This window comes from Platichthys flesus, chromosome 14 (assembly GCF_949316205.1).
Source record: "Platichthys flesus chromosome 14, fPlaFle2.1, whole genome shotgun sequence".
In the NCBI taxonomy this organism is placed as follows: Eukaryota; Metazoa; Chordata; class Actinopteri; order Pleuronectiformes; family Pleuronectidae; genus Platichthys; species Platichthys flesus.
This window is the reverse complement of record NC_084958.1, coordinates 4,597,804-4,606,624: the sequence shown is the minus strand read 5'-3', so window position 1 is coordinate 4,606,624 and position 8,821 is coordinate 4,597,804. Positions and strand designations below refer to the sequence as shown.

Below are 8,821 nucleotides of genomic sequence, written 5' to 3'. Positions count from 1 at the left end.
CCACAAACAGTCAGTTGCTGCTCCTGTGAAGATGCTCCTCAGGTGCCTTTCCTAAATAAAATGCTGCCGAGCTCACAGCAGGTGTCTCACTCCAGCGTGGCAGCCAGTGATGAATGCCTCATGTGGCTCCGAGTTAACCAAGTTCATATCGAAACACTCCCCAGAGCGTTTCCATCAATCACAGCCTTTCCCGGGAGCTGTCAAGAGATTTTTGTCGACCCTCTCCCTCTTGCCTATGTGCCACAACAATATCCGGCCCACCTCATTTGCTCCCATTACAGAGGCGGCTCATGCTGTTACTTATTTCCCTCCCGACGCCCCTCGGCAGTATATTCAGCATGCACTTCACTCTCCAGCCTCCCTTCAACCACTTACTTATTCATTACAGACTCCAGAAAGCCGCTCGGCTGACAGACACCAGATTCTATAAAGAGAAGGAGGCGGAAAGACGGACAGCCAGAAGTGTATGACTCCGCTGCCTAATGGGGGGGACACTGTCAGAATGAATTCTGTGTTGCCGGGAGTCAAAGCGGATTTGCAGACAAATTTGGCTAAAGCGCTGTGAATGAATGAGGAAAGAGGAGGGAAGCATTTTCACTTTCATTAGCCAGCCCTCCCCTTTGGCCCCAAACACATAGAGCTCAGTGCCACACACACGCACAAACGCACAAACGCAAACACACACAGACACACACACACACACACACACACACACACACACACACACACACACACACACACACACACAGTCTCAGTTATCCTCCTTTCCTGGCACAAACGGTCTCTCCTCTTTCATCCCACGTTTTATCTCCATCCTCTCCTCGTCAAGATCCCTCATCCTTCTTTCCATTCTTCCCATCCTCTCGTACTCCTCCCTCCATCCCCTCTCCCCGGTGCTCATCATCATCGCTGCCTCACCTCCTTCCCTCTCCTCCTCCTCCTCCTCCTCTGCTGCTTTCAGCCAATTGCAGCCGAGCGAGGTGTGGTTTCACTCAGGGAGGATGGACAGATCTCGTGGAGAGGAGGAGAGGAGAGAGAGCGGGAGAGAGGAGGAGAGCGCTGTTGAAAAGAGACGCTCTTTCCCGAGTCACTTGGAAAGGCAACGCCAGGCTGTTCCACCGTGAGTGATGACCGAGGCGCGCAGAGACACAGGCGATCCGGAATATTAAGACGTTTGAAAAAGAACAGCAAAGTGCGGTACAGAGAGGAAGAGGAAGAGGAGGGCGCTCCGTTAGTGGGTACCTGTGCGTGTCTGCTCCGGCAGCAGGTGCACCACAGCCCCTGTGAGGAGAGAGTTTTCTTTTGGTCCGGAGCGGAAAGAGAGAGACGAACTATTCTCTCTGGGATTATCTCCCTCCTCTCACGCCCGATCTCATCCGTTTCTCAGCCACTTTGGGAGCAAACTTTCTCCGCAGCCGCTGCTCTGACTAGAACCATATCGCGAGGAGCTTCTTTTAATTCGTGGACTGTTCGATCAGACTGTTTCCAAACGCGGATTACTGGGGGTGCACCATCTTCAACCGGAGCGCGCAAACCCATCCGAACTGTGAACTTGTAAGTTGTGGCACGAATCGGAGTCCGTAGTTTGATGTTAATGTTTTGAAGAAGAGGACAATGTCTGGATTATTACAGCCGCTGCTCAGCCTGCCCCGAGGAAGAGGCAGGGACTAAGGGAAGAAGAGAAAGAGAGAGAGAGAGAGGGAAGAAGAAGGAGGGAAGTCGGTGGCGTATGGCTGCCGTCCTCTAGTTGGTTTTCGCCTTCGCTGCACGGGTTTCTCCCTCCTCTTTTTACTGGATACAGGGACACACACACACATCTAGAGGCGCACGGGGAGGACCTGCGCTCACACCCTGGGTGAGTTTTGCGTTTGTGTGTTTGTGTGTGTGTGTGTGCGTGTGTTTCCTCTCATGGGGGAGGAATACGACCCCGTGCGTTTTCGTGCCAGGCGCGTTTTTTACGCGCCTGGCACAAGACGGCAGAACGGGTTCGGGTGGTCAGTTGCAGCTGGAGTTGAGATCAAGTCGTGACGCATGATGGATCTACACAGAGTGAGGGAAGGGGGAGAAGAGTTGAGTCAGATGTGAGGCTCGTGGAGCTCGTGTCCACACTGGCAGCAGTGGGTTCCTTCTCATTAATATTTGTGCAAAAAAATGTATGTTGTGCAAAAGAGTTGCGCACACCCAAACTCACCTCGGGTTCACACGTGGGTCTTTCCTCACCGTTTGTGTGATTGTTGTGTGATTTGAACGTGCGAAGCCTGTGAAGACGGAGTGAAGCACCGCATTCGCACCATGCGGTAGAAATATGTGTGAGTTGTGGATTGTGTGTTTTTTTGCGTAACTACAACTTTGCCGTTTCCCCTCCGTATGTGCGTGCGAAGAGCGTGCCTGTGCGCCCACCCTAATCCAGCCCTGTCCCATGGTTTTACGTAAAAGCCAAAGCTGAAGCCGACCTGTCCTTCAACCTCTGCTTTGCGTCGTCTCATCAACGTGCGTGTTTGCTTGTGCGCTTTTGCTCTCCCACTGAAAACCTTCCTGCCTCTCCCCCCGTCTCTCTCTCGCTCTCTCTCTTTCGCTCTGCGCCCCGTGCGGGATACAGTCGCTCCATCAGTCACCCTGAATGCCTGCCACGCAGCGTGCAATTTCTCACAAATTCTCTGAACCGTGTAAGCACAACATTTACCTGTCAGCTACTTTGTCGGGACTCGGCTGCTGTGTATGTGGCCGCCGGAAATCCTCGGAGAAGAAGAGGCGCTGCTGCCTCAGATTTCACACTGAACGCCCACTGCTGCTGCCAGAGAACCGAGGAGGGGGGGAGAATCCTGTCAAACAAATAATGGAGGAGAGAGAAGAAAGCGACAAAGTCAGAATCCAACTCCTGCAGCTGGAAATCAAGAGGAAGAGGGACAACAGCCCTGTTTGATCTCTAAATACTGTGGCAGTCCAGTAAGTCCACATACACCTGGCAGCATTACATCCTGCGGGTACACGTCAGCAGCTTCAATTAACATCCTACGTCAGAATGGAGAAACATGTGATCTTAGTGAGGTTGACAGTGGCATGATAGTTGTTGTTTGAGTATTTCTGAAACTCCCGATCTCTCACACTCTGGAGTTTTTACTCTAGAGAAGAGACTGAAGAGTAAAACAAAAGAGTGAGCTGCACTTCCACACAAAAACTGAGGTGGGTCAGAGGAGAAAGGCTACGGCATACGGAGAGGCGCGGGACTAGTGGCAGAAACTTGGACTATGGGCAGAAAAGGTCTGTGGTTCGTCTCTGGTTCGACTCCACGGAGAAACAACAAAAAGAGGAACCTGGATTGATCTGTCCAAAAATCCAAGAGGATTCTCCCTACCCTGTCTAGTGCCCCTGAGCAGGGCAAACGTCAAATCCAACCCATTTCCGTGAACATGGCCATGTCACCCAGATGCGAAGAGCACGGTGGTGATGTGGCAGAGCAGGAGATTGGCAGCGTCGGTGTGCGGACATGATGTCATGCGGTCGACATGGATCATACTCAGAGTAAAGATTTCAACACCTTGTGGAATTCAATGAATTCAAAGAACTGAGGCAGTTTTGAGGAGATTGAGCACTTCCCCTCAGTATCGGTGTCACAACTTTGTATTTAAGTGGAGGTGGGATGTGCCTAGTGAGCCTTGTTGTGATATACTGTGGCACTGAGAGAGAGAGCTTGACACTCAGGGATCTAACGACATGTTGTGTGAAGGCGGTGGGAGTGGACGTCCATGCGGAACATCCGGTCCGGATTGAAAAGGAGCATTGAACACTCAATGACATATGATCAGTGACATCTGGTGCTGAAGGGGGAGAGCGGACAGAGTGTCCAGGAGCTGATCTGTTCAGGTGGGAAGTGTTCTTCCACCACGAGCCTCCGGGACTGTGTCAATACCACTCATCTCTGGAACTCGGCTGTAGAGAACAACATTCTTTTATTGGATTACATATCCTTGCTTGGTTTGTTTTACCTTGGGCTGAATCAGATTGTAGGTGGGCAGTTGGATTGAGATGTGGCCATTCGTTATGTGTCTCCACCTCTTAGTCTTTGTCTTTAATTCGTCAACTGCCTGCATGCTGAAGCAGCGGCTCCCAGGGCACAGGCGTGTGAATGGATTGTGTCTCTTTCTAATTGTGTCGTGTTTCTCTGTGGCATCTCATTGTGGCCATTGGGATCCTGGGTGTGTACCCCTGAGACCAGCTCAGTTATTTATCCGTGTCCGCACACTGAACCTGAATGCTTTCTTTGGCGAGAAGGCTTCTGCAAACACATGAAATTATTTTGCCGAAGTTGGAAATGTCCTCAGAATCCTTATTTTTAATTGAAAATAAAAAAAACATCTTTTATCTTTCAGTAGTCTATAAGAATATGCATTTATGAAGTAATCCAACTTTATATTACATCAGAAAACAACTGTGCCCATGTTAAATAAAAGAAAGTTGGAATGACTCATTTTGTTTTATATACATTTTTAATTAGTTGTTAATAATTTATTATTGACACCCCTTATTTGGACTTCAGAGGATTGTAAAATAAATCCCCAGTTTAAGCAGATGCAGTAAATGGTAATGAGCGCTGGAACTTCAGATTAATGACTCAGACATCTTTGTCAAACACTCCACTAACTCAAGCTGGTCCACAAATAAACAATTGCAAGACGGTATTGGATTGAAAAGGTGAAAGAATATTATGCTTTATGCTTTTCTGTTGGCTTTATAATCAAAAATCTTCTTCTTGGAGGTGTTGCATGATATAAAAACCTTTCTACATGAATCACTATGAGATTTTTTCTCAACACGCAGAACGGACAAAGTTGGAGGTAAAGCAGCTTCATCATAAAACCTGAAACGTTTTTTAATTATTTAAACATCAACAAAACAACACTCATTTGTAGGTGCTGCAGTTACTAGAAGAGATGTTTTGTTAAAATCGTTAAATATAAAAATATCAATTTGACACCCTCAATAGGAAGTGTAATTGTATGACACGTTGTATTCAAGCGTCAGCTAAATGACATGTTATGTATCGAAGAAAAAAAAGTCAAGAATGTTGGAAAAGCGCTTTATAAATACGAAACCATTTACCCTGAAAAAAAATCAATCTTCACTCTCCCGATTTCTTTGTGCCTCCAAACCTTGGATGAGGAAATATATCTCAATGCACTCCCATTATATCTGGCTTGTTTTTATCCCACATCCCAACAAGACACAGAAACCGGGCATTCACCTGCGGTTTCTGTTGATAAATGTTGTCTCAGGTTTAGAATCATAAAGCCGGCAATTTAAAGGGTGATGGCCACAGTAGGCGGAATGAAACATATGACTCATTGGTTATCTTCATGCTTTCCTCGAGTGTTCAAAAATTTCGGCAAAGCAATAAAATAAGAGCAAAATTAAACCCCTTCTCATTTTGCTCAGGAAGACCCGGTGGGACCCGTTCATCGGCCCCTGATGGTCCCCGCTCTGTACTTTTTAACAAATATATTACTCTGTCTCGAAATGTGTTAATAATCTCCCTCAGTCGTAATAAGCAGTTCTCACCAGACGCATTCCACGGCAATCAACTCCACATCCAGTCCCTCAGATATTTCTATACGATTGGAAAGTTCCAGTGAAAGGACATTCAGTGCTGGAAAAGATAATTTCTCCTCTCACCTGTTGTCCTTCCCTAAACCCCAAAAAATGTATCTGACCTCTTATTTTGTTCACTTATTCTCATTCCTCTTGCCCGAGGTTGCATATTTATAGGAGGCTCTCCACCCGTCTCTGACCCTTGCTCTGCCTCTTAAGAGAACTGAAAAACACCGCAGCTGGATCTACCGTCGTCATCTCGCCGGGAGCCACTCAGCAGAACAGCACATCGGCTAAATGCGTGTGTATAAATGTAAATGCGTGTGTTTGCTCCTCAGAGATTGACTTGTGCATACGACGCAGCTGTGTCCTTCAAACAGCAAGGACATGGGGGAGATATTGAAAAGGCAGCCGTTTCAACGATTGATACATAATAGCCGGCTTTCTGATTTGCTACCGGTCTCATCCCTCAGAATTGCACAGTGTCCTTCATAGATAAGTGGCACATTGGTTTTTTAAGGTTCAGGTCATACTGCGCACACATGTTCAAAGGTTGCTTTTTCTATGGGCTGTGTAGGTGGCTTCTCCATACATCTGTCTGCCAGCAGTGTGGAGCAGAGTTTCACTTTCCCAGACAGCCTCTCACTCACTGCTGCATCACTGTTCCTTGGACCATGCACAATTCAGAGTGATCATTATTTTCAGTAATTCAAAAATGAAGGCCAGTTTATCCATTTGTCAGAGATGACACACCACATGCCTGAGTGTTACATTTATAGAGTTTCTATTAAATAGATTCAACATTGTTTAAACAGCGTTTTATCAGTGAAGAGGTGTTAGATACATTTTGTTACTTTGAGGCAGAGCCAGGTTAGCTGCTTCTAATTGAGCTATGAAACCCATCACGTTATCAGACACTGTTTCCCTCCATAAGAAATGACATTCGAAAAAGGACTCTGAATGCATGTAGGTAAGATACACAATACAAACAATTTAAATCCTGCAAATATGGGATTTGCATAAGTCTTCGATATAATTTTGGCGTAAAACACGTGAATTCTGCTTTAATAAGACTAAATATTTTCTTCCAGGTTTGAGAAACTCATGCATTCTGAAACAGGTTGAGCACTGAACCTAATCCAATAGCCCTGAAATGCATTCCTCCCTCACGGGGGTTGCAGCTGCTTCAGACATGTGTATGGTTTATCTCTGCTCTACTGTGTGAGACGTTTATCTCAAAGTGTTTTTTGTATATACCTATAATGTATGCATATTTAATTGATTGGCACACGTGATGTTTTTTTGTGCAGAATGTATGTGGTGGTGAAAAAATCTTTAAGCAATGTTCTGAAGCTGCACAGCTCCTCTGCCATTTGGTCCCGCAGTGATTGATTATTGATTGACAGAGGCACGGCTACATCGTATCTCTGTGCCGTAAAAAATTGGTGAAGATATCAATGACCAAAGTGATGCTGTGAGATATAAACAGAAGCAGGGGGGGTTTATTTTTTTTTGCTCAGAGGTGTAGTAACCGGTAGGTTTTACCTCTGTGCTGCTGGCCACTGGCTCAGGTTGTCATGGTAGTTCAGCTAAATCTGCACAAGTAAACTAAATAAGCAATAGTAGTATTTCATGTCACTACACACAATGTTAATCCTTTGCTGAACGGGCTAAATAAATAAAGACTACAGACACCACTACACCACTGCTTTTATAGCCTGCTTTCATTTGAACTAGTTGAGTCTCGCAATATTTCAAAGACATCTGTCAAAAGAAACTTATTAATAAAAGCGTTCATTGTTTATTGAAATCTCTTGGATTTCTGCCTGACATCAGTACAATGGAGGTGAATGAAACTTCACCGGCCACATCCGCTGTCAGTGTCCCAGTTTTTCTGGATAAGCCAAAAACATCAACTTTCTGCTGCAACAGTCTTTTACTGAAGAAATAATCTGTATGAACCAATCCAGTCATTGCTCAAAAAAAAATGGACAAAAAAAAACTTTAGCTTTTAATCAGTGTGCAAAATACCCAGGGGCAATCGGAGGTCCCCCTTTCCTAGTGCTCCAGTGTGTGTGTGTAAGTGTGTGTGAGTGTGTGTCTGCCCGTCTCTGTCACTCTTCACACAAACTGACCATCGTATGTATTTAGTTATTAATTGATGCTGTCAGAAAACATGAATCCGGATTGTTCTGGGCGCCTTAACCCTGATGTCCCGGCTGTGCGCGTCACGTCTCGTGTTGTTTTTTTCAGTTGAACTATGTGTGCGCGAAAATGTGGGATTGTTTTTCAACGTGTTCGGGGGACGGCTGGACGGACATGCTGCGGGGCACAAAGATATCGCCTAGATCCAAAAGGAAATACAATTCCGGACACCCCCCCCCCCCCCCCCCCCAGAATTTCGCTGTTGAGGCTTTCAGGAGGTTTCTCAAGTGTCGATGAAGGGGTCTCAACCCCCCCCCCCCTGTTTTAATCCTCCGTTTGTTAACATTTAAATAAAAGTGAATAATGTTCCCAGATCTTGAGACGACATGGCTTGATTTGTCTAAAACATGACAGACACTCTTTTGTATTGAAATTGGAATCATACTCAAATAGAGAAAATCAATATGAGAATTGAAAACGGATACAATTTGCATTCTTGCCTGTTAAATGACCCAAACACTTAATCCGTGATCATAAGTTCTCTCCACGCTGATCACCGACTAATTGGCACATCATGCCATTCCGATTTGTCGATAGAAAATCGGAAATATCTCTGATCATACTGCAGGGAGCTGTTATATTTAGTTGTGTGAACCTTTAAATGAAAGCTGCCAGCGGCCGGTATATCGAGCTTTCTGAATCCCTTATCCAACATTGAGATTCGCCTTCATCTTCCCTTGTGCTTGTGCCAGTCATTACAAACGGTATCTCTGAGGGGGAAAAGAAAAGGAAAGATGAAACAATGGCCCTAACCACGAAACCTCCCCACTGGTGCTCCAATCCTTAGCGCCGACATGCCTCTGGTGGCCAACCCTGGAGAAGTGCCTGGCTTCAGTTGCTTGTTAAAGGCAAAACAGCTAAAGGAAAGTGAATGGGAAGGAGGGTGGTACATGAAAGGCAGTTAAACTCTCTCTTTCTTTCAACTTTGGCCCCTTCTCCTCCTCTATTCTCACATCAGAGTGCTCCTCTTTTCTAAGGAGAAGCCAGATGCATCCCACGACAGCTGTAGTAGGAGGGGATGAGGGGAGTG

The 8,821-nt window shown here is 45.9% G+C and overlaps 1 protein-coding gene across 1 annotated transcript in view; it reads left to right on the top strand.

The window, feature by feature from the left end:
• The first annotated feature begins 1,076 nt into the window (after positions 1-1,076).
• brinp2 (bone morphogenetic protein/retinoic acid inducible neural-specific 2) overlaps positions 1,077-8,821 on the top strand; it is a 210,102-nt gene continuing 202,357 nt past the window's right edge. The window contains exon 1 of the mRNA XM_062405324.1: positions 1,077-1,855. The gene's annotated coding sequence lies outside the window, so the exon portion shown is untranslated. The remainder of the gene's footprint in view (positions 1,856-8,821) is intronic.